Source organism: Sus scrofa, chromosome 10, assembly GCF_054392235.1.
Source record: "Sus scrofa isolate SSC_HxYL_T2T_F1_AM1 chromosome 10, Sscrofa_HxYL_maternal_Yorkshire_Landrace_v2.0, whole genome shotgun sequence".
Lineage (NCBI taxonomy): Eukaryota > Metazoa > Chordata > Mammalia > Artiodactyla > Suidae > Sus > Sus scrofa.
The window spans coordinates 93,571,418-93,597,534 of NC_139392.1; the positions used below are offsets into that span (position 1 = coordinate 93,571,418).

Below are 26,117 nucleotides of genomic sequence, written 5' to 3' on the forward strand. Positions count from 1 at the left end.
AAACCATCAGTCTATTACTTAAACTTATCATTTAATCATCTTAAAACACGGGGGGAAGAAATGAGCAGTATGTCGCATGAGTCCCAGGAGTCTTTACTAGAAACCTGGAGTCCCATGGGTCTCGCAAATCTTTCAATTTGAGGTAGGGGTGGCAGCTGCCCAAGTGTTGGGGGAGCTGGAGACTCAAGGGGGAGCTGGAGCACAGGGCCAGGGCGCAGGGGTGGGACAAACCTGGTCGCACGCAGGGAGGCCACCCTGGAAGACCTCGGACAGCCCGGCCCACCCAGGGATGTGACCCAGAGCTTCAGCAGAAGGATATAAAGAAAAGTGGGGTATGAATTTCTTTAGAAGAGTAACATAAATATTCCACACCATAAAATATATAAGAATAATTTTGTATGTGATTTGCAGCAAAAAAGTCTCAGTCTATTTATAGGAACAGCAACTGACACGATATTGATGAAAATGTGGATTACATTACATTTCTTTTTAAATAAACGTGGCTTTCATCCTAAAAGCAAAAAAGCCATTGGCACAAAAGGCTTTGGATTTTCCTGAGCCTAACATGTTTGGAAAGCACTTGAAGGAATTTTCCTGAACCTTCTGCTACGCTCAGTAATCCCCACCTAAGCTACTCTTGACTAAACCGTTTGGGGAATGACTCATCCTACACCTGTCTCCCTTCGAAACTGCAGCCATGGTAACGGGAAGATCTAGTTTGTCCCTTGAAGCCCTTCTGGATCATTAAGTCAGAGCCCAGCAGAAGCCGCGTGATTGTGAGCTGGCTGGGCTGGGGCTGCTCCCGCTCAGCTTCTGTCCGACTCCGTCTGCTTTGCAAGTGTCGTCATCCGCGGAGAGAGAGCTGGGCTTCCAGGCCAGACAGCTGGATGCAGACCCGCAGCCTCTCTCCCTGTTTGTCAGAGCACGCTGATCACACCCACCTGGACGTGTGCAACAGCTCTGAATGAGCCGGGCGACCCAGGACACTTACAAGGCATCTGGCACGAGGCCCGCCTCGATAAATACCGAAATGGCGCGGTTTTCCTGAGACGATGGAATGATGGAATGGCCTAGAAGAAGGGCACCAGATAAAGTACAGAATGCCAGTTGCTTTAGGATTTCAGATCAACAACGAAATTTTTTCATATGAGCAGATCTGTGCAATATTTGTATTTTCATTTTTTAGCCCACAACCCTCATCTAAAGCCATGCTTCTCAAACTCACATCCCAGGGGCCGGGTCTGCCCAAAGCGACAAACTCAACCCCTGTGAACACTGGGTGGGCGCCGCCAGGGCAGCCTGTGAAATTCGCAGGGCTCGGTGCAAAGTGAACGCGGGGTTCCTTTGTCCAGACGGCAGGGGAGGAGCTCTGCACCGAGCCTGGGCTGTGCTACCTCCGAGTTCCTGGGTCCCTGGGCACAGGGCTCTTCCTGCCTCGGTGCTTTGTCTTTGCCCAGGTGATTCCCTGGGATCTGCTTGCATTCCTGGGCCGTGGGGTTGAGGATGGGGAACAATTCTTGTTTACTGAGCTCCAACGAGCCGCGGTTTCGCGCTGCACTTTCCACCTGCCGAGTGCTCAACGTCAGCCCTACCCACCGCCCGTCTCAGGGCAGATGCAGAATTTATCCGGCACGGGCCCCCCGCCTTCCAGCTCACAGCTCTTCAGCGACGGAGCACGGCCCGGTTCCCTCTGTGTCCAGCTCTGTTCTTCGGCCCCTGCCCTGCCGGTGAGAAAAGCTGACACAGAAGCGGCATCTTGTCCCTCGTCCCTTGCCCTGCTGTCCCTTGCCCTGTGGCTGGAGCTTTTAAGACGCGGATTCACCTTGGAAGTGTCTTTGCACGTGAGCAAATAAAGACCCACACGTGACCCTCTGGAAGCAGGATGCCGGCAAGGCCTTCGCAGAGGCCGCCGTGGGGGTGGGGGTGGGGGGGCAGGAACGTGGGTGGGTCTCCTAGTTTTCCGGAGTTGGGTTCCCACCCCCACCCCCCCCCACCCCCTGGCGGGCGGGTTCTGCAATCCCCGACTCCGCCCTCCGCCCAGAGGCCCCGCCCCTCCTCCCGCTGCTCTCCCTGAAAGACGGAAGCTTTGCTCCGTCTGGGATCCTTTCATTTCCAAGCTGGACTCTTTCCAGATACGCATTCCTTTTAATTATTCATTAATGTTTATTGCCTTTTCTTGTCAAAGAGTGGTGAGGCCTTTAAGATTTTTTTTTTTCCCTGAAGCTAATCTTGGGTCCTTCTCTCTTACCCCCTTCCTGCACTTGAGCCATTTGTGAAGCTCCAGTTCTGGGAGTGGGAGGCGCCCTGACTCCCCAGGACAGTTACCCTGGAGGCGAATCTGGAACCTGGCTGGGCTTCCAGAAACTCTCATCTACAAAGAGGTTTTATAACCTCGTGAACAGCTGTGTCAGCGAAGACTCCCTGTTCAAATGGCCAAATAAAGTCAGATAGGACTAATTTGATTTTTAAGTGGCCTTTTAGAAAAGAAAGAAAAAATCGTTAACCCTAATTAGGTTTATTTAAGATGCCTCTTTAACCGGCTAATTTATTTATGGCATAGTGTTTGCATGGGCGGGGCGTTGGCACTGTGCAGGTATGTGGGCAAATGAGCAATTTCGGTAACCTGGGCCCATGTGCGAGGAGGGCCCAGGTCTGTCCTCCACCCAGAAGCAACTCACCGTCCTCCTGCCTCAGGCCATTAGCCCCGTGGTAGTGTCCTGACCTTCACTGCACGTCACAGGCCGTCTAGGTGGCCGGGTCCAGGGCGCCACCTCCAGTCACAGGTCACAGTCTGGGCTCAGACTCTCCCGTTGAGACTGACAGGTGTGCGTTTCCCCTGCAGACCCAGGAGCCAGTGACTGTCTCTGATTCTCACCTCTGACACTGTCAGCTGATGGTATAGTTGTTCCAATTATAGGTACGACCTGAGTCTATAACTGAGTCACTGAAAGCCTCAGAAAAGAGAAGGCAACAAAACAAAACAAAAGAACAAAAAAACACAAACCATCCAGAGTCCACAGCTGGAGTTTATGGACTTACTAGGTTCCCACAGCGTATCCTTTCTCGCTGGTAAAGCCCCACGAGGACTCTGTAAATCAGAAGGTGGAAGAGAGCAAACACGGCAGCCTCCCCCAACGGCGGCCTCTGCCTGCGTGGCCACCCGAGATGGAGGAGGGGGTGTCAACCGCCCGATCCCGGGGATGAAGGAGCAGAACCCGGAGAGGCGGAGGACGGGGAAGGCGGCCACGTGTCTTTGCATGGGGGGGCCCTGGATGCCCACGGCTCGGGATGGGGCACAGGTGAGGGCGAGCCTGGCTCCCCAGCCCCTGGGATTTAGGGCACCTCCCAGAATAGGGCAGGCAGCCATGCGCCTCGGAGAGCCAGCGGTTCACTGACCAGGAGATTGCGTGGAGGGCACCTCGGGCTTCCCACACAGAGCGGGCTGACCGGAGGTCCGTCCTTCCTGCCCGGCCGCTCGGCCTTCCCTTGCCGGAGAGCGAGGACGCAGCGAGGGCCTGCTGTCCCAGGGGGAACTCTTTTCAGTTACTCAGCAAAGGGTGAGGGCCTCCTGGCCTTAGGCCCATGCTAAGGATTGATCTTGGACTTAGGTCCGTGCTGAGAATTGAAAGGGAAGGTCTTTGCCGTCCATCCCGGGGGGAAATTATCAATGAGCTTCCGAGCTCGGCCGAAAGTCATCATGAGTGAGAGCTTCTGTCCTGCTGTCGAATGTCAGGGGACATATATGAAATCGTGCCTAAGATAGTCCATGAAGCCGACCTCACATGAAGGGGGCAAGATGACAAGGTGGTCTACTGTGTGCTGCTAAATTTAGAGGACTAAGGAGCCCATGGCCTGCGGCAGGCCGTGGAGCTGGTGTGCGCAGGAGGAAGCTGGTGGCCGGGGTGGGGGGGGAGCGGGGTGCGGTGGGCTTCCCTGGCTCCCCCCAGCTGTGCCGGGATTGTGGGGAGGACGGGACAGACGAGGGGGACCGAGGCCATGGGAAAACGCCACGGGCTGGTGGCGCTGGGGTCAGTGCTGGCAAGGAGGCCTCCAGACAGGTAACACGGGGCTGTGCGTCAGAGACCTGCTCACCGGCTGGGACTTCCAGGGCCCGCCACACAGTGACCATCTCTGCCTGACTGAGCGCTCCCCCCAACCCCCCCACCCTCCCAGGAAGACCGAGCAGGGCACGTCCAGGACCCATGGCCTTCAGTACCGCCTGCAGGGAAACCTCGAAACACAGAGACCCGGGGACGATTGACACCGTGGCCCTTTAACTGTAAAAACGAAAAGTGAAATTCCATGGAAATGAAATGTCTGTAAAATGTGAACAATAGCAGTGTTGGTAGGGTTGTAGAGAGACTGGAACGGGTGTGACTGCGGGAGTGGAGGGGTACAGAAGCTTTGGCCGACAATCCACAGTTCCTCAGAAAGTTACATCACCTCGAGGCTCAGGGTTCATTTGCTGAAAATGAGCCCCCGGAAACCTCGTCAGCCTCAGTCACCTGTAGGACTTACATCTCCCCGCAGAGGGGTCTCTCTTGGATTTCCTGGAATTTCTGACCTGAGAGCGCAGTGGCCTCCCCAGCAGTGGGACCGCATCTCGGCATCTCTCGTCCTCACCCTCATTCTGGCCTTTCCGGTGTTTCTCAGGCCACAGCAGCCTTTTCCCCACCCCGGTGCTCGGCAGCTGTAGGGTCATTACACTCCACCTCTCGGGGTCGCCACGTTTCCATAGCAACCAGAGCATTCCCACGGGGGAGATGGCGCGAAGCTGGGGGCAGGAGAGCAGGCGCACCGCCTGCGGTGGGCGGGTGAGCTGCACCTCCCACCCAGCAGTTCACGGCCCCGCTCGCGTCCTGGAGCAGGCACAGCCCCAGGGGTGCCTCCAAATACTGCTTCTGCTGGATTCCCACAATAATTGCAAAGACTCTGCCGGGTTTTAACACTGTATCTGTTAACGTTACCCAGGAGAGTCCACGTGAGGATGGAAATACATGTCTTTCTCAAGGACCTAATGTTTCTGAAGAAAAAGGGGAAAATGACGGAGAAAAGCTCTATTGATGAGGTAGCAGGAGGCTGGCGGTGCTGCGAGGACATGACCTGAAGCCACGGTGCTCAAACGTGTGCACTGACTCGGTGACCCCGCGGGGGCCTGCAGCTCGTGGTTCTCCCCGACGGCCTTGGTCATGCAGTCTCCCTGGAAGGGGCAGATTATGATGATGTGGGCATCAGTTATTCAGACTAATGGCAGAATCGCAGGTTTGGAGGAGCCTTGGCAGGGTGTCTGGTTCCCTCGGTGGCCTCCAGGCTGAATTGTATGAAACATCAAGGACAGACCGGTCCTGTCCGGTCCATCGTCGTGTGTCATCTGTCACAGCCGTCACTGCGCACTGGGGACTCTGGGGCTCCCCCTTGTCCCTCGTTCCTCACCCGGTAACATTTTAATCCAGACGTTTCTTATGTCCTAAGCACAGGACAAAAGCCTGGGATCGTCTTTCCTACTACGCTTTAACCCGGCATCCGCCTAGATCGTGTGCAGACACGTGGGGTGTGTTTGCGGGTTGTTTCCTGCCTTGATTTTGTGTATCTGCAGCTGTGATTAAGTCGCCCAGTGTTCATTCCAGTGTTACTTTATGACAGAGAAAAACAGTCACAAAATGTAGCGAAGGGAAAAAAATAAGCTCATATTCTGGGGGGCACCAGCAATAAAGGGGAAAACAAGGCAGTTAAATAGTTACATCCGGACATGGAGAGAACACGGGGGGAGGGGGACACGTGCGAATGGCAATCATTGCTTCCCAGACCTTGAGCTCAGGGCAATCTGCTGGGTATCCCCCGCATTTTGTGAGCCCTGAACATCCTTTGAAATTGTAGCACTGAGGTTGTAGTAATTAGAGTATAGCAGTGGAGAGGAATGAAGAGGTGGGTTAAAGTCCAGATGGAGGCGGCATCCTGAGCCTGCGTTCAGATGCGGGTGGGCTGGTTGTGAATCACAGGTCTTGCCACGCTGCCCGGCTCTGTCTGAGCATGGGCTAGGGCGGGGGGACCTCACTTTCTCTCTGTTACCAAGCTCCCTGTTGGACCAGAGTTACTGCCTGAGTGACCGATGGCTCGATATGTGTTCGTGTCAAAAGACAGGATTGTTTTCAGCAGTCAGGAGGGCTCCGGCTAAGGCTTGATTTGAAGAGGAGCGAGATGGGTGATGAGGGCTCTCCTTTTGCTAAGACTGCCTTGCTTATTCTAAATACAAATGGTTTTAATAAACTGCTAATGTGGACACTAGTTTGGGTCCTGTCTTGACCATTGAATTCAAGAATTCCTAACATATACCAGCTACCTGCTGGACAGACTGTTTGATTCAAGTTAATTGTGCCTAAATCTCAGGTGATTTTCTGCCAAAGGGGTAGTCCTAAATTCATTCGATCTCTCACCCGTCCCTTAACAACTCCTCCAGAGAGAGGGGGGCAGTGAGGACAGAAAAGCCCACTTTGCAGCAGCGCCCACTGTCCACGGCCAGTTTCAAGCTACCTGGTGACATCAGTGGCCTCAGCCCGAAAAGGAGGGTGCACCTCCTGCATCGGGGTGAGCTGTGTCCAGCACATACCACTGGACACAGTTCCAGGGTTGCTGCTGAGGATTCCTGAATCTCAACCTGTCTGCACAAGCAGAGGCTGGGAAATACCATTTGCAAACCACATATCTGGGAAAGCACTTGTAACCGGAAGATAGGAAGAACTCTCAAATCTCAGCAGTAAAAAACAAACAACCCATTCGGGAAATGGGCAAAGGCATGAACAGACACTCGCTGAAGCAGAGACACGGACGGCACAGAGGCACGGGGAAAGGTTCGGCCCCATTAGCCATCGAGAAGGTGCAAATTCAGAGGCGCAGAGAAGTGGTGCCATGGGACACTCCAATTAAAGGCAGTTCAAGCCCCAAGTGCTGGGGGGCATGCAGAGAAGTGCAGGTGAGTGTAGATAGGCTGGGGCCTCCCTGGAAAACAGTTTGGCCGTTTCTCGTAACACTAGTGCACACGTTCCCTAAAACCCAGCCACTGTGTAGTTGTGCGCTGGGGCGTTTACCCCAGAGGAATCAGACGTGTGTGCACGAAAATGCTGCACATGGACAGCATTTTCCATGTGCAGCATTCCTCTGCAAGAGCAAAAAAACTGGAAACAACCCGTTTCTGTCCGCGGATGGGCGGTTACCCACGGGGCTCACCTGTGGAATGGGACACGACGCACCTGTGAGAAGAAAGGCGCCTGATACACGCAGCAGGGGTGGGACCAGGGCATCCTGTTGGTGGCAAGTGTCAGCCTCCAGGGTGACGTCCTGGAGGCTTCCATTCTGCAGCCTTCTTGAAGTGGCCGTGGAGGTGCAGTCAGGTCGGTGGTGGCCAGGGGGCAGGGATGGGCAGCTGGAGGGAGCGCCTCTGTGGTGGTGACACAGCCAGCACGTCCACTGCTCTGGCAGGAGATGGCATGGGAACGTGCACGCACTCACACAGCACAGCGCCTGTGTGCAGCGATGGACCAGTTAACTATCCTGCCAGTGGGAACCACATCACTGGGTACAAACGACTGCATTTTACACCTTAGATAATACAAAAATTAAGAAAAATAATTTAAATGTATTATTTGCGACCCACGTCCAGGTAACTTATTTTTATGAGAGGTGGCCTGACGCCCTAAAAGCAGCCCCAGCCGAGGCCCCAGGACATGGCTCCACAGCATGGTCCCTTGGCTCCGGGAGTCACTGACTCACGCACCTAGAGTGACCCTGTGAAAAAAAGTCTTGGCCACTTACTCTGAAGATCCACCTTTTGCTATGCGCACAGGCTTCTACAGCAGCAGACGGAGTCACTACCCTAACCTCGCGAGCGGCACACGTGACCCCATCCCGGCGCCTCTGACCAGGGAGGATGTTGGCTCCACGGGACAGCTGAGCATGGCATAGGGCGGGGTCTCCAGGCCCCCCGAGATTGAGCTGGGACCCGGGAGCAGCAGGGGAGACCCTCCAGAGGCAGCGGCAGAGGAGGCACCCTTCCTTCTACAGGGGGGCTGTTCCTTCTACCCCCTCCTTGCTCTGGTCCTCCAAGGAGCATCCCCTGGCCCTGGGGCCTCCACCTCTGCGTTCTCGACTGTCACTCTGGAAGGCCTGTCTCTCCGTCTGCTCCCGGAGGTGACTGCCCCCGGCAGCATCCCGCCATTGTGCCACAGCCACAGGATGAATAGGTAACCTTCCGATTTGGAGACGTGGCACACTTGGCAAGGGGCAAATGGCACATGTTTCACTAAGTGTGAAAACAGTGTCAGGGCTACAGATATTCTTTGAGTGGAGACGAGCTGCAGAAATGGCCCAAAAATGTCACCCGGAGAATTGTGTGAAATGCATCCTGAAAACCAGCACTTTCTTCCTTAAGTCTGCATGTGGCTCTTAAAAACCTGCAGTCATTGTTCTTACTATTAAACTTGTCTGAGAAGTAGCCGGCGCAGTGTCCCCGCGTCAGTCACTCTGCAGGGAGCCGCGAGGTAGGAATGGAAGTGAAACTGTCCCGACGAGAATCCCCTTTCATTTCGGAAGGAAGCGACGTGGGCGAAATGTCTAGATCTGAATCTTCGTCTTCCCAACTGGTTTTCCGCAGATAAGTGTCTACAGTCCTTCAGCGGATAATAAAACAGATTGCCTCCGATCTGCGGGGAGCCGCACCGCCAGCTCCGACAGAGCCTCCGTGGAACACGGCCTCACACACCGTGCGAGGGTCTAATTACCGTCTGCGCCGGTCCGTCCTTGGAAATGGAACTGACGCCGAGCATTGAGCTCCACCAGACAGCCATATGGCGCACCCGCTCCCACGGCGATATTTTTATTCGGAAATTGCCGTGCCGGCCCTGATTTTTGGCTGCCGGATCCCCAAATCTGCTGCGTGAGGCCACCTTGCCATGGTGCATCCCAAGAGCTGCCTTTGGATACAGGGAAAAACGATTCATAATTGAACCAAAGGGATTCTTTTAATGAACTTGCCCCAGGGGATATCAGGCTCTCTTTACGAGCAAGTTTAATGAATCATAATGAATTTCATCATATGAAACGCTGTGGATCCATAAAGAAGACAGGACGTGAACCTGTCTCCACTCAGATGGGAAGAAGCCGAGGGAATTATCTGGAACGCACCAACACAGAACGACAAGAGAGAGTGTCGTGGAAGTCTTAGTGCTGGGGAGGGTCTATAAATAAAACACGCGCGACCTCTCAAGTCAATTCAGAAAAAAATTCCATGTACAAACTATCTCTGGCACTTTTCTGTAAGGGCTCTTAAAGCCTGTTTTCAAAAGCATTCCTTCGTGTTAAGCCTCCACTCCCACGTCTGCTCTGTGGTATAGCCTCTTCCAGCCCCCTTCCGGGGCTCCCTCAGCCCTGAGCCCCCAGCCCCCTGCTCTGCAGGGGCACCTGACGGCCCTGCCTCTGCCATCAGACTAGATGGGGAACTCCTGAGGTCGGGTTTGCAAAAGGCGCAGCCCGCCCCTCGAGGAGCCTGAAGCAGGAGGAGGCCAACACCAGAGCAGTTGCAGGGCCGAGGCTGGAAGCTGCGCTGGGGAACGAGCACTCTGCCCCCGTGGGAAGAGCGGGCAGCGTGGACGTTGCACCTGCAGGGAAACCAGACGGGGTGCCGCCCACCGGAAACACCCCGCTCCTTCTGCGTGCTGCTTCGCCGTGGGCTCCGGCTCGCGGGAGCCCCCAGCGGGAGGCAGGGGGAGGGTTCTCACGCCTCTGCCCCCCCGAGTGCCTGCACCCTGTCCTCCCCACAGCTCCACCTGTGGCCCCTCCCTTAAACACCCTTCGCTGTGCAGCTCCGCTGGCTCCCGTGTGCAGAGATAGGGATGAGATCACAGAGGTGGAGTCCAGGCCATGGGAAGAGCAGGGCGGCAGGGCTCCCCCGCTCCCCGCCCCCGCGGCTCCTGGTGAAGCAGCGGGCGTTTCCTTTGCCTGATGGGGCCGCCCTGAGGATTCCAAGGACCCTGCTCAGCAGTGGGGAGCTTGTCCTAAAGGCTAGAGGCAGATCACAGGCAGGCCCGGCGGGCAGTGGCTCCGGGAAGCGGTCCTGGGAATGAGCTGGAGAGATGCTGTGCGCTCCCCCCCCCCCCCCCCCCCCCGCCCCGGTGCCCCGTTTTACCACCTCACACAACTGCAGCCGCCACTCCAGAAACAGCGAGAGCCTTGATGGAGATGGGTGTCCCGAGAGCCGGTGACCTCCGCTCAGCCAGTGCAGGCAAGACTTCAGAGGCACCTTTGGGGTGCCTTGTTCTGGGTTTTCAGTACAGCTGCAGGACATACCAAAGATAAAATAAGACAGGACACTAAAGCCAGGTAACCAAAGATTTGCTTTCAAATAGGGACACTGCAAAGTGAAATGTGAGGTGATTATCGGGTTAGTATTCAGGCCGCGTCGTAAATCCCTGACTGTACACAGAACAGGCAACCATCTTTGCTAAAATCTTTGTTAACAGGGCTTCTCTCTCCTCAGTAAATAAATGCGGAACTAGGTTTAAAGAAAGCAGGTTGGAGGGTTGCCAGGTTACAGGCTTAAATGGGGCACTTGGATGTCTCCTGCCAGTCCTGCTGAGAGACGAGGGGACTAACGCCTCAGGGTGTTTTAAGAAATGGGCTGACGGGCTTCCTTTCTGCTTTAGGAAGACGGTCATGGCTCTCTGAGGAGCGTGGTTTGGCTTCCGACGGGCCGAAGACCCTCACAAGAGCCTGGGCCGGTCGGGAGGCCGTGGTCTCAGCCTCATGGTGACTGGGCGCAGGTGGGAACAGGGGGGAAGCTGAGGACCACGCAGCAAGAACCGCTGGCTGCGGAGGGAGGGCCCCAGTCCGGCTTGAGCACCTGGGGAACCTCAGTGCCAATTCCAAGGGCATGTTGGAGCTGACACCAAACCCTGCAAACTGAAACATACGGGCAAAAACAGGAAGGGAGGCATTCGTATTTAGATAGCTCAGCTACAAATATTTTGGTCCCTTGGATGTGTTAGTTCCATCCGGACATTTAAGAAGCTTGTGGCTATTTTTATGTTGCATCTGCATTCCCACGGCCTCAAACCTAGAAGAGATGAAAGCCGCTGGCATCTGGATCGTGGACATTCCATGGAAAAGGAGAACAGTTGCGTTTAGGACTCCTCGGATAATGGGACTCAAGGTGGAAAGCTGTGTTGACCACAGTGAAATAAAGAACAATGGAGCCAAGATGAAAACAGGAAACGTCTGATGGAAGCATCCGGCCGAGGCTGCGCAGGTGGCCCCGCCGTGGCCCAGGGCGGTGGCTTTGCTGCCCGGCACAGCCGCAGCTGCAGGACTGAATCCCGGGGTGGGGCGGTGTTCTCTTTCCCCTGATGCAAAAACCTCAGCAGCAGCTCCGGCAACAAGGAATCATTCGTGTCCAAGATTTTCATTGCGTGTCTTATACAACGTGCAACTTGGGGCAGCGGTGAGACGCAGGAGGCCTTGGGTTATTGCTTGTAAGCTGCATTGTTTTCTTAGGAAGAGAGGCTACTTTAAAAAAAAAAAAAAAAAAGAGGTTGTAAGAAACACATACGGTAAAGCGTACCCTCCTGACGGTTCTAAGTACACCTCGTGGCCGCCTTTCCCAGATGCGCTTGTTGTACAAACCATCTCCAGAGTCTTTTCATCCCGAAAACCCAAAACGCTGAACCCATTAAACAGCAATTCCCCAGCGTCCGCCCCTAGCCCCCAGCCACCACGCCACTTTTGTGTCCAGGGATTCGACCCCGCGTACGGAGAAGCATTCCACGCTCGTCTTTTCCGTCTGGCTTATTTCACTGAGTTTCGTGTCCTCAGGGTTCAGGTGTAGCGTAGGTCAGAATCCCTTTCCTTTTTTATTGGGGTACCGTTGCTGGACAACACGATGTGGGTTACAGGTGTGCGGTGGAGCGATTCACAGTGTCTAAAGGTCCGACTCCATTCGTAGTTATAACCCACTGGCTCCGTGCTCTGCGTGTACGGGAGATCCTGGTGGCTTGTTTAGGGTATGACCTCTGACCTCTTTCTCCCCGCCCCCTCTACTGCCCCTCCCCCTTCCCTCTCTGCACAGGTAACCCCCAGTTTGTTCTCTGTGTCTAGAACGTCCTGCCTTTTTAAGGCTGAATGATCTGCCATGGTATGAACAGACGGGACCTCTGTAGCCGCGGTCCCTTTATCAAAGCCAAGAGATGAGCAGTGATGCAGGCTGTGGGGTTTCATCACTTTCCCACTCGTGTCCTTTTGAGTTCCAGAGACCAGCCCAGGTGCCACATGGCCTCTGTCAAGTGGGCCCTTCCATCTGTGGCCACTTCTCTTTAGACTTCCCGTGTTTGACGACCTTGACAGTGGGGAGGGGTCCCCATCAGGGCGTCAGTGGGATGTCCCTCCATTGGGTTTGTCTGTTTCCCACCAGCCCAGGTTGGGTTTGGGGCGCATCCCCCTGAGGCGCAGAGCCCCCATCGCTCTGTATTCGGGGGCAGCGTGTCGGCTGGGCTCGCTGTGGGCGCGTGCTGACCTGGCACATGCAGGGACCCTTCCGAGATCTTCACAAGAGTCACAACGTCAGCTCCCACTGGGGGCGGCGTCAGCGTCCACCTGAGCACCAGGAGTCAGGGCACAGCGGTTAAGCCACGGCCATGTTGAACAAACGTGGGAAGCAGACGCTTGAGGCCGAGCACGGGCTCTGTTGTCCCTTGGTTCTGGCGTCTTCAGCCCCCTCCCTCACACCGCGATTGCCGTGGCGTCTCACACTGGTTTTCTCCTTCCTCCGTTCCTTCCACATTTGCTCCTGGGAGTTCTTCTGTTACAAAAGGTGTCTCTTCGCCATTTATTTTCTTATGCAGTCATTAATTTGTATATATTAAAAATACACTTTGACTTTTTCATAGCACGTGAAAACACATGCACGCTTGAGTTACAAATTAGTATACATCACACGGCAAAGTTTACACCCTGGAGCGGATCCAGTGGCTTTAAGCTGACATTTCCAGGTCAACCTCGTTTTGTTCAAGGCACAGGCTACAGTCAGTCTCCTCTTTCTGTTTCCATTTCCATCTAATTATTTAAATGAGACTATTAGGAAGTTTATAGTCTTCTCCTGCGTGTGCGTGTATGTGGGTAACTGTAAGATGAGTGTGACCACACGGTAATAGACACGAAAGTGACTGCTCGCCCGTGTGAATCACGGCTGTCTTGACGAAGTGTAAACAGTACTTTGCAGACAAAACTTGGAGGTTGAGGCTGGTAGAAACCAATCCCTCATCTGTAAGTCCTAATCGCAGTGGGTGATAAATAATAAGGGGATAGTAGAAGCTCGAGTGTGTAAAACACCTCGTTCTAGAAGGACAGACAAAGGAAGTCTAGGAGGAGGAGGAGAAGGAAGAAGGATGAGGGGGCCAAGATAGACACGTTCCGGACTGACTCACGCTCCACCTGCTGGGACCGAGCAGGACCCACGGGAGGAGGGGGCGCAGGGCAGGAACCTGTCCCCCCAGGGAGCACTTACTTACGTGTTCGTCATGCCCTTGGCGAGATGCCCGCGTCTTGCTCCCCTTTGATTGCCCCCAGGAGGTTGCTCTTCAGAGCTGTCCCCACTCCGAGTTTTCCATCGGTTGTTACGGTTGGACCGACGCGTTTCCGGCTTTGCACACCTCTTTGGTTTGCCAGCCTGTACATTTCTGCAGAAAAGAGTTTCGGTTACACTTCAGTTTGGTTTGCAGCACTGCTGTAGACATAGCCCGTGTCGCAGAGGGGTTCTTCCATTAGCTGTGAGACTGCATAACCGAGATTTTTAACAATTTGCAAGCATCTAGGGTTAGACATACATTGTCTTGGAAAATACAAAGTATAGAAATTATCCAAATAAATTTTATTTTTTATAATTTGTTGGAAAATTCATTCTCCACATTTTTGGCATGAGCTTTCCAGAAGATGAGACAATGACTGAAATTAAATCTACGGGGAGTTCCCACTGGGCACGCTGGGTTAAGGACCTGGTGTTGTCTTTGAGGCAGCGTGGGTTTGATCCCCAGCCTGGCACTCTGGGTTAAGGATCTGGCGTTATCACAGTATGGCATGTGTGGCAGCTTCAGCTTGGATTCAGTCCCTGGCCCAGGAACTTCCATATGCCACAAGTGTGACCAAAAAATAAAAAAAATAAAAATAAATGTACAGTAAACTATGTAGAAATCAATTTGATATTCAATACTTAATTTCCATAAAGGCAGAATCATTTTTTAAAAGATTAAAAATAGTGAAATATTTTTGGATTTCCTAAGTATAATTTGAATATTTCTTTTGGTCTTGTCTTTCAAAAATGGGACTTCATGTTTTCTTTGTTAGAGAGAGCAGATAATATTATTCTGGAGAACAGTTTGAATGTTTTAATGATTTAAAGATTCTCTGATTAAAATGAAATTCAAAAGGACTTTTGAATCTGAAATGCATTGCTAATTCTAGCAATTATAGAATTAAAGACTCATTCTACACTCTGGATTTTCATTAGCTGCTGAAACAGGCCTCATTTTTTTCTTTATATTTAAATTCAATAAAGTAAACACACACCCAAAATAAATAAATATTCTGCTTAACTGGTTTAGACAAAAACATCACTCTTTGAAAATACAAAGATAAGGGTTAAATCTGAACCCCTCACTTTGTAATTGTGTGTTTAGGGGTCAGTACCTAAACTATTTAGGTCCTTGTTTCCTGAACCATAAAACAGAGCTTGTAGAAACTATTCCACAGATTTACCGTGAGGACTGAGATCTATTAAATTCTACGTACATCGTATTTATGTTTATATGTTCTGTAGCATGTGTATGTAAATACATATCCAACAACATTTAAATTTTTGCCACTGGTACCCTTGGAGTAATACTGCGTAATGTTATAACGGGATTTACTTTTTATCTTTTATTTGTGGAACAGACATACTGATATGTATCTTACACAAGTATTTGTCTATTTATAGCAGATATATAGCTGCACTCATTGGTTCAGTCATGCATTCAGTAAACACTTACGGGGCACCTGCAACGTTGCAGGCTGGTCCAGGCGTGAAAGACACACCCGTTAACAGAAGAGGGGAAGTCCTGATTCCCAGCTTACATGCTGGTAGAGGAGGCGGCAGTGGGTGAGAAAGCCCGAGGTCGAAGATGTTGAAGTGGGACAGAAACAAGACTAGAAGGGTCCCTGCAGGCAGGCAGCTCCCTCCCTGAGTTTCACCCCCGGCGATGTCACCCCCAGCCTGAGGAAGGGAGACACAGCCGTACCGAGGCTGCTTCACCGTCCCCGCCATAACCCGTTCACTTCCCAGGAACATTTCCCATTTCCTGCTTCTGGGGCTGAACCTTGCCTGGTGGACCCTGCTGTGCCCCATCCTGGGCTCTGGAGATGCCAGGTTCTGTGACTTGTTCTCACAGTAGACTGAATGTTTGCATCCCCCTGCGTTCTGGGTGTTGAAATTTAACCCCCAAGGTGATGGAGTCAGGAGGTGGCGCCTTGGGAGGTCAGGAGGGTGGGGCCCCGTGGTGGGGTTAGTGGCCTTGTACTGGAGACCCCCAGAGAGTGCCCCTTCCCCCGGAGGACACAGCGAGAAGGCAGCGTCTATGACTGCAGACACGGGGTCCGCCTGGGCCGTGATCTGGGCGTCCAGCCTTCACAGCTCTGGGAGATAAACGTGTGCCCTGAGCTGCCCAGAGCAGCTCCGCCGAAGACGGCTCTTGATCCAAAGGTAATTAAAACCTGGGGGCGGGGGCTTGTGATGACACACGTGCTTGCCGGTTCCTTCGCGTGTGGCGTGTCCCTTGAAGACGGGCACTCGTGGGTCAGAGTCTCACTGGAGCACCTGGGGCCCAAGAGCTCAGAGAGGGTCACCAGCACCCTCGGATGTGCTCACTCCCCAGTGAGGACCAGCCTCCCGGGAGGCCATGGGGTGCCCAGCACCCCTCAGCGGGGCGGGAGGCTGTGCCTGCCGCAGCCTCTGCAAGGGCTCCGTGCCCACCACCCTGGCTGCCTGTCCACCTGGGCTTGAGCTGAGTGGCTGGGGCCCCTCAGATCCCTGCCAACCGCAGGCTCCGAGCTTTTTCCCGGCTCCCTGCCCCCGCGCCTCTCTCTCTGGAAGCCGCTCTAGCGCTCTGCTGCTCCTGCAGAGATAGACCCTCAGGGCGGAGTCGTTCCCGGCGTCTGCCTGTGCCTTTCCGGAGGCGCAGGTTGGGTTCTCCTCTGGCCTAGTGGGAGGCACCTAACGCGTAAGTCTTTCCTCGCGGACTTTCCCGCCTCTAAAGATTGGGCCGCGCTGAAAACAGGAGCTCTTTGGACCAGGATGGAGCCAGCACAGTGTCTGCTGCAAACACAAGCCCTGTGTCAGAGGAGATGAAGCTCCTTCTCTGTCACCCCCCTTCACAGCAACCTGAGACTGGGTGGGCGGTGGGGACTGTCCCCCGCACTGCAGGAAAAGCACCTTCTCTACTGATGCCCCCCACCCCACCCCCACCGTGCTGTCCATGGAGCAGAAATAGTGCCAAAGTGTGTGCTCCTGCAGCCACTCGTGGACCTGGTGCCCTGGCTGGAAGCACAGCCTGAGGATCACAGGCTCCTGCTGTCCTTACCGTGTTGGGGGACCCTGGGTTAGGCGCTGAGGCGCTGCAGATGGCCTCAGACAAGCCGTGATTGTTCTTGTCGCGTCAGGCAGCTAGGGCTCCCTGTGCCAAATCCCAGGTCCCAGATCAAGGCACCAACAGGGATGGTGCTGGGGAGAAGGAGTCTTCCCCTCGGGAGGGAGGCAGCAGGTACCAGCTGCTAACCCATCACCGGGACCCCGTGCCAGTGTCTCGCATGTTTGCTTCTCCGTTTTCTCATCACTTGCTCATGTCTTGGCAGTGCAGCCGCTGCCACCCTGGCTTCGCCTGCCCCCAACCCCCCAAAGCGAACACTGAATCCCTGAGTCGCTAAACCCTCCCCTGGTCCCCAGGTCACAGCCTCCAGCAGTATGCCTGATGCTTAGCAAGGGTTCAGTGAGAATCAGTTCAATGACTGTACATACACACTGAACAGGTTCGCGTTTTAAGAACAGGGTGTCTTTCCAGGATAGTTCCCAGGATCTTCCCACAGAAAAGTCAGGTTGATGCTGTGGTTTTTTGTTTGTTTGTGGGGGTTTTTTTGATTTGTTTTGTTTTAGCTTTTTAGGGCTGTACCCTTGGCACATGGAGGTTCTCAGGCTAGGGGTCAAATTGGAGCTGTAGCTGCTGGCCTACACCACAGCCACAGCAACGCCACATCCTTAACCCACTGAGCGAGGCCAGGGATTGGACCCGCAACCTCATTGGTTCCTAGGCGGATTCGTTTCCACTGCACCACCACGGGAACTCCGATGCTGTGTTCATTTATGCACTCACTCACCCAGCACGGTACGTGTGGGCTCTGGATAGATGCTGGAAATAGACAGTGATGGACAGAGCTCCTGCCCACGCAGGCAGTGTGCTGGGGAGACTGTTTTCCACTAGAGGATCCTGTGGTGCAAGGTGCTTAAACACGGGGCGGGAGGGGCTCTCCTGGAGATAAGGGGGGGGGGGTCCAGGTGAAAAGAGAGGCTTCTGGAAGACGAGCCTCTAGGAAGCCAGCTCTGGTGATGGTTATCCCACCTCCAAGGAAAGGGTGGAGACCCTGGGGCCTGGTCACAAACCACATTCTTCAGGGGCAGAAAAGCACGCCTCACAAACCGCTGACCCCATCAGCCTTGTGTGTTCTGAGCTGTTCAAATAGAGCCCAGTCTTCATCATCTGTTCTTAAGGTAAAACGTGATGCACAGGAAGTTTCAACATTTGCTACTGAAAACTGCACCTCTGCCAGCCCCTCTCTGTGCAGGGCCGTCTCACTGCCCAGTCTTTTTTCTGCCAGTCAGTCACCTGTAATGAACCCACCATATTCTGAGTGGCTTCCTTTCCCTTAATATAAAAAGTGGTGTCAAGATAAGAGAAATTATCAAGAATGCCAACATTCACCATGATTGGGTTTGGCAACTAGTTCAAGTCTGAGAATCCATCCGTTTAGCAATTTAACTGTGTCTAATAAGCCACAACAATCACAACTTATTCTCTGACCCCCCCCAAACTTTCTTTTCTTTCCTTTTTTTTTTTTTTTTTTTTTTTTTTGGTTCTGCATGAGCAGCATATGAAGGTTCCCAGGCTAGGGGTTGAATTGGAGCTACAGCTGCCAGCCTACACCACAGCCACAGCAACGCCATATCCGAGCCACATCTATGACCTATACCACAGCTCACAGCAATGCTGGATCCTCAACCCACTGAGCGAGGCCAGGGATGGAACCCGAGTCCTCATGGACACTAGTCATGTCCGTTACCACTAAGCCACAAAGGGAACTCCCCAAACTTTCTTTTTGGTTGCTCACACCTGGAATGGAATTTCCTTCTTAACCCTAGCTGTGCAGTGAGTCTTGGCATCCAAAATTTCACAAGGGGCACAAAAGTTGTAATACTCTCTCCAGATACTGGTTTAATTTTTAAAAAAGATGTAAGGTGCAAGTCTCATAAAGGAAGAGATGCCATATGGAGTCAGACAGCCCTGGGCTGTCACCACTGCAGACAACTGGGTGGCACTGACTGATGCTCGTGGTAGCAACTCCAGGCTTACCTTTGTCGTCCAACCATGAGGAGCCTCCTGTGCGTGCGTGTTTCTCATTCCAAAGTGAAGTGTTTGGGGTAGAGCAAGTCCTTGACCCTTTGCTGTCCTCCAGTCACGGCCGGAGAGGGTGGCAGGGCTGAGCTGAAGTCGATCATTTTGGGGGTTCCCGTGTGTCCGGGGATTCGTCAGCGCGCTCGTGGGTGGGACGGGCCAGCGGGAAGCCTGGTTCCCTGAAGAGCTGTGGGGAGCTCACCCCATAGACAGGGGTCCAGCAAACCAGCTCTGCCCGGAACCAAACCTCCAGTTGTTAGCAAGGGAGGGCCTGGCGTCTACCAACCAGGTCTCTATTCGCATCCGGGGCCCTGGGCGGGCGGAGGGGCTTGAGGGGGGGAGGTGTGTGCAGAAGCTCGAAGCTAGTGCAGTGGACACGCTTACACTCAAGCCTGTCCAGGCCTCCGCAGCCTCTGGGCACTGGTGTGGTCATGAAACGGTCCTAACCCACGCCCAGCCTGACTAGACTCCCAGCCCGCTTCGGGCCGCTCCCCCAAAGCACGTATCCAGACCTCTTGGGGAGTCCCAGGAGGACAGCACCCCATCCTGCCTGTGCTCGTGAGCCGGATGTGTGAGCGTCTGCTGTTGGCTGTGCTGAGATGCCCTCCCTCGAAGGCCCACCCCGCCAGCCCTTAGGGGTGCGGCTCTCCAGGCCGCACAGTGTTCTCTGCCAGAGCAGAGAGTGTGGCGTCAGCCCCGTCCTCTCCCTGGGGGCTGCCCTATAACCGATCCAGCCACTGCTGCGGCCCCATCCGTCCAGCTCAGGCCCGGGTCCCTAAGACGGTGCAGAAAACCCTATCACGTGGGCACCAGAGGCCAACAGAAAGCCCCGGCAGGTCCGCACCGCAGGCCAGAGATTCCCACTTGAGGGCCACCTCCCCATCTGCTCGCCAGCCGGGCTCAGACACCCCTGCTCCTTGGCAGCACGCATAAGGAGAGCGGCCAGGTGGCACTGCCCTCTTACCTTCAGGCGCCGGTGGTCAGAGTTCTCTGGTGCAGATGCAAAGGGTGCCAGTTTGGGGTTGGCAGGCAGCTCCTTCCTTTCTGCATCACCCCAGTGACCAGTCTCTCCAAGCCTCAGTTTCCCAACCTGCAAACTGACAACTTCGACGATGGTTTCTGCCTCATGCGGTTTGTTTTAAAGTGACGAGTAAATTCGACAACCTGTATAACGTAGACATATATTAAACTCAGCCCATGTCAGGTAGTTTGCTGCTTTGATAGCTGCTAAAGAGGGAAACATGAGGGGCAGGGAGGAAGGAGCCCCGCTCGGTCAGCGACGCCAGGGCTTCCTTGGCTCCCAACGGCTGGGAGACATGCGGGGGCCACTTGTCTGTGGGCCTCTCAGCGAAGGGATGCCCGGGAGAGGCAGTTGTGCCAGTGGGCAGGACAGTTCCCAGGGAAGGATGGAGCCAGCCAAAAAGGGGGAGAAACGACAGATGCCACACAGCAGCTGACCCGACAGCTGGCCACACGGTTGACGGGCACGCGTCCGAAGAGCCAGAAATGCTTGCGGCTCCCTGTGAAGGGTGTCGAGTTTCTGTGTGAGAATGTGGGGCCAGGAACCGGTGGATTTGGATCCAGAAACAACCACGGGACCTTGGAAAACATGGAAATCGCACGGTTTCTGCACATTTCAAAGTTGCTAAATCGCCCCGGGAAGTAGGAAGGATGTTTATCAGATTTTCCTGCTACGAGACTCAGAGACCCGTGGTCTGAACTGCCGGGGCCGTGCAGAGAGTGGACGGTCCCAGAGCTGGCGACAGTCCTGGGACGGGCCCCTTTATTAAAGACGTGTTTCAGCACGTCAGTCACGCGCTCCTCACACGTGTGACGACAGAGGCGCTGAGAACTGGTCCGGTTGAGAAAGGACGCGGATCCCACCCTGTCGCCACAAGAGACGGACCTCTCCCCGCTCGCTGTCTCCTCCAGTCTCCGTGCCTTTCCCCATCCATCCTGGCTTTCTCCTTTTTTCTTGGTATGTCTCTCTAATGAAAGCGTTCAGTATTTTCTCCTGGACCATTTAAGAGATGAGTAAAACTTTCATTTATCTATTTTCAGCTTTCTCTTGGTTGTTGGATAAAAGAAACACATAGAAAAATGACAGCAATAAGAATTGGGCATGGTGAGGTTTTTGGTGGCTAAAAACAAACAGAAGAATCAAATTCAAAAAAAAAAATAAAACTTGATAGGTTACTTAAAGGAAAATAGATTTAGCTCCTCAAAACTCATGCTTATACAGACACTGAAAATGCAGAAGCCGGAATTCCTGCTGTGGCCAAGCAGGTTCGGAGCCTGACACAGTGTTCGTGAGGGTTCCATTTGACCCCTGGCTTGGCTCGGTGGGTTAAGGATCTGGCGTTGCCATGAGCCACAGTGTAGGTTGCAGATGTGGCTCAGATCCAGTTACTGTGGCTGTGGCGTAGGCTGGCAGCTGCAGCTCCAATTCAATTCCTAGCCTGGGAACTTCCATATGCCACAGGTGTGGCCATTCAAAAGAAAATGCAGAAGCCCTAAATCAGTAAAACTTGATATGGGCAAAACTATGATCCATAAAGCAACCTTTACCAAACATTTAAATGGGGAAAAGATAATAACTGATAATTTCATGAAAAATAAAAATTTCCTTAAATGTTACATAGTGTTTAGAAATGAATTAGATTGCCTCAATGGAATTCATTTTCTCTATGCAAATTTGTCAATCTTGCCAAAAATTTAATTGAAATATGTTTTTACATAGACGGAATGTGTATGAGAACAGAAAATCTGAGAGTCTGTATATGCATATATACAGAAATTACGGTAATTTTTTCTTTAAACACTGTTTTTGGCTTTTGCATGCACACACACACACTCAAATGGTTTATTAAAATGGAATTAAGTCCCATAAGGTGATAAGATGAACAGTTCCTTTGCATTTCGCGTAAGACACTGCTCCCTCCGGCAGACTCGTGTGACGGACTGCACTGTGTCCCCTTCACAAAAATCACATCCGTAACCCTGACCCCCTGTACCTCAGAATGTGACTGTATCGGGAGATAGGGTCTTTACAGAGGACACTAAGTTAAAGTGAGGCCATTAGTGTGGTCCTAACCCAATATGGTGTCTTTATAAGGAAACCTGGACACAGCGAAGCCCCAGGAATGCATACACCCAGAGGGAGCACTGTGCGAGGACACAGCCAGAGGGTGGCTGTCTGCAAGCCGGAGAGCGAGACCTCAGGAGAACCAGCAATGTGCACTCTGTTTAGAGACATAAAACATCATCCTGGGCCTCAGACGGGACTTCATTTTTTCATATACAATGTCCAGCACTCCATCAAAAATAATAGGGCACATAACAAAAACAATGGGGAACAGTGGACAGTGGAAACAGGGCATTCAAATGAAGGCGTTCTCCGATAGGATTACAGTTTTTATGGAACTAAAAGAAGAGTTAAAGGACTGGAAACTACGGAAAGACCCAAAGGGAGACGCTGGAACAAAAAGGCACAATAGCTGCAATTAGGAACAAATGGGTGAGTTTAACAGCAGTGGAGGAAAACGAGTGAGCTGGAAGATAGGTCAGGGACAGATACACAGTGCAAAGAGACAGGGTGTAAGTCAGGTTCCCATAAGAAAGGAGAGAAAGGGAGAGAAAACTTTATGGAAAAAAAAATTCAAAACAAACAAAAACCATTAAGCCACAGCGTCAGAGTCATACAGAACCCAACCAGGTTAAATCAAAACAAAACCACACCTACATGCAGAATGGCCCCCAGAATCATCTTCCAGAAGGAAGCACAGGGCCCAGCACTTGCCACCGTTGGTGGAGGGCTCCCCTCGGACGTGGATGCCTCTGATGTCTGGTCTGCACTCGTGTGGGACCAGTGAGCCCCCAGGACTGGAGAAGATGCTGAAGCAAAGAGGAGGGACATGCAGCCCATGCTCCCGAGGGGACAGCAGGTGAGCTTGTGTGACCTGTGTACCACAGCTGAGTCAAAAATCACACGCGGGCTGAGGAGCTGTGATGCAAGGACCAGGTTTTGCTGCATCGTTAAAAACAGCTCATATCATCTCAGTCCTCTGTGTACAGGCAACCTCTTCACAAAGTCGTGGCCTCCCCTGGTTTGGGAGGACAGGTCCCTGGCAACCAGTGATAACATTCTTTGCCCATGTCACGAGAATGCCTTTGAACGAGCATCAGGACACTCTAGACAGGACCCGGGAATGTCAAGAAATGATTCCGGTGACTCTCTTGATTGTGAGCAAACCTGTCACCCCAGGAGCTAAGCGCACCCCCGGAGTCCTGCTGGCCAGCGTCAGACAATGTCTCCTGAACATTTTGGGGAACAGATGAAGGCTTCGTTCTTCCCCACTGGGAGCTTAGGGTCGGCGGCCTGGTCATTCCCATTTGTTTGGCTACCGACTGTTTCTGTGCCTTTTGTCAGATTTATCTAAACATGAAGGAAGTGGAAAAGCCGAGTTTCAAGCAGTTTTAGACAGCTAGGGGAAAACCCTTAGCAGAAGACACGGGATCAAGTGCTGTCAGCCAAAGCCGCCATCCCAGCCTGCTGTGAAAGGTGACATCGTCAAGCCCAGATTTCAATCCGCCAGAAGTCTGGCAGGAGCTCAGAGCCACCTGTGATTTCGTCTTTCTTGTACAACCAGCCAGATTAATTCCAAATGAGCAGGAACGTCGAAAGGTCTGCAGAGGTGTCCCCAGGAAGGACGGCTCCCCAAGCCCACTGTCGCGCTGTCCTCCCGCCCTGTTCCCCACTCCTTGGCATGCTGCTTCGTGTGTGTGCCATGTTTACAAAGGGGAAGCGCCAGGAAAGTGAGGTGTTTGGGGGATAGATTTTGCTCCAGAAAAAGGTTGTCATATCAGGTCTGCTCGTATCAAGACAGACGTCACACGGGTCTTTGTTCCACCGCGGCTGCTCCAGGCGCCGGGGAGATGCGTGTCTTGTCTGATGCCCTTTGGAGGAGCTGCCTGTGCCTTCCTTGCAGGGAGCAGCCTTCCGCCCTGAGCACCCTCGTCTAGCAGCTCACAGGAAGCTCTCGCTGTGTTTTGATCTATGTCGAGCCTCACAAAACGTGGAGAAGAGAATGACGCCGCAGAACCGCACATCGTTAAAATCGGTATTCTACATCCTTCCCTCGGTGCTGACTGTTTTAAAGAAATAGGGCAGGGTCAGTACCGTCTGACTCTCCCAGCGGTGCTTCTCCAGGCCTTCGCGGTTGATCCTTTCTGAATAATAAGCCTCATCCGGACTTCGGGGTTTAGCGCCGGTCCCGCTTTGATGTTTTTGCTATGGGAGGGCGTGTCTTCGTGAATAGTGTGTGAAAATGTGTATCCACACATGACTTTCATGTGTCATGTGACAGCACGTGTCGTTCACCCTCTTACACTCTTCATTTCATATTCTCTGTGATTTATCGATGTTGACACCTGAAGCTCCAATTCACTCATTTTAACAACTGAAAAAATTCCATGGGACAAATGTGCCAGGCTGTAACTCTCCATCCTCGGGCCCATGGACACGTAAATGATGTCCAGTTTCTCTCCAGGACATGCAGAGCACAGCGCTGGAGCACGCGTCAATGTGCACGGGTGGGCCGTCCCCAGGGAGCACCCGGAGAAGCCCGGCGCTGAGCTCCCAGTGCGCACCTGCCCCATGCCACATAGGTCCCCTCGCCTCCAGAAGAGCGATTTGGCCCACAGGAAGCTCTCAGTGACATCTGACTGGCGGTGTCCCGTCCAGCCTGTGGCCCCATCGTAACGACACAGTGGTCTTTGCAGTAGAGCGAGCTGCCTGTGCCCACTGAAGATGCGTGATGAGACTTTTCAGTCCCGATCACCTGACCTGGCAGACAGGTGATCAGCTGACTGATGTGTGTCCGAAACTCATCGGTCAGGACGTCAGCCCACGCTCTTACGTGCTTGGACTGCATGCTGAATGTCTAATTCATTTGTCACCGGCCAGCCCCTAGAGTTTTATTAATTTAATAGCATCCAAATTAAATGACCTAGTCTCGCTGTGAAACGACTTCTGGTTGTCTTTCAACAAGAGCCCCTGTGCTCTTGAGTGGAGCCCAGAGGGGTCTGCCTCACGACCCCCGAACCGCAGGAACAAGAGATGACAGAAACCGCAAGTGGGAGCCAACCGGGGACGGTGGGAGATGCTGGGAGGGAGGGGAGGGGGCAGGCGGACGGTGGGCTCCCGCGCCGTGATGGCTCGGCACGCGCCCTGCCAGCTGCGCTGATGCGATCCCCGGTCTGCCCCCACCTGCGGCCTGGGGCAGGGTCTGTAGCCTCCCGGGCCAGTCCCCTCATGGTGAAGCGGGGGTGGTGCTGATGCCGACTCCACGATGCACGGTGAAGGCAGCCCTGTGTGGGTGAGCACCTGCCGCAGCCAGCTCTGGAGTCACTGCGGACAGGAGGGCTGTGGTGTGGGCAGCGCCAGCGGTTCCGGCAGCAGGGCCACCACTTTGTGTTGATGAAATGAGCATCCATCCTGCACGGGCCGTGCTGTCTTCCAAGCCGCGGCTTCCTCCTCTGTAGGGCAGGCTGTGGATGTGCTCAGCCGCCAGCGCGCAGGGCAATCCTTTCACCATCCTTTCCTCCAGGGTTTGCAGCGTCTCCACTGCCCCGCGCATGGTAACACCAGAACAAACCGCCCGCACACCCAGAGGCGTGATCCCGGAAGTGGGCGGAGCGGGTGGGGGCCAGGCCCTGCTTTGTCCGCCCAGGGGAAGGACTGGCACCTCCCTGTCTGCCCGCCAGTTGGGGGGCAGCACAGACCCCCCCCCCGCCCCCGCCACATGGCAAATTCCTCAGGATCAGGGCTTCCCAGTTGCCCTCACACGTTATCCATCCATCACGTCCCCGAAGCTGCCTCACTGTCTCCCGTCGGCCCCGGCTGGATGGGAAGCTGCGCCTGCTCAGAGCCCTGCACGTGGGAAGGTCCTTTTCACCTGCTGTCTGATCTTCCTCATCCACTGTTCCCACCTTGGGAGCTCCTCGGGTCTTCTTTAGGGGCATAAGCTGTGTGTCTATCACATTTCCCAACAGTCGTATTTCCTGCCCTCACTTCTGCCACCGGCAGGAATGGCACTTGGATGGGGGTGGGGGTGGGGGTTGAATGTAGTTTTAACTCTCTGCGTATTATGATTTTCTTTGTCACCTTGAAGAAGCTTTCTGGCTGGGGAGACGGCCTCCTGGGACGAACCAGGTCTCAGAGATGGCAAAGGGCCCCCAGGGAGTGTGCCTGCGAGATGCAAACCAGCCACCCCACAGCCAGACCCCCTCTACATGCCCAGCACCCGGGGGGCCATCCCCTCTGCCCTCATTCAGGGCCTGGAGCCAGGCCCCCAGGGACAGCCCGGTAGCCCAAAGCCCCCC

General features: G+C 53.7%; 1 protein-coding gene and 1 long non-coding RNA gene across 6 annotated transcripts in view; one reads left to right on the forward strand and one right to left on the reverse strand.

Moving 5' to 3' along the window:
* Positions 1 to 26,117, forward strand: part of LOC102159132 (uncharacterized) — a 448,204-nt gene that overhangs the window by 331,812 nt on the left and 90,275 nt on the right. The gene's annotated exons all lie outside the window — the stretch shown is intronic.
* LOC146399619 (uncharacterized) lies at positions 10,181 to 20,142 on the reverse strand. Its single transcript, XR_014818166.1, has 4 exons — positions 19,699 to 20,142; positions 18,693 to 18,921; positions 13,547 to 13,718; positions 10,181 to 10,325 (listed from the first exon to the last, which is right to left on the reverse strand). It is a non-coding gene; the product is annotated as an uncharacterized LOC146399619 (long non-coding RNA).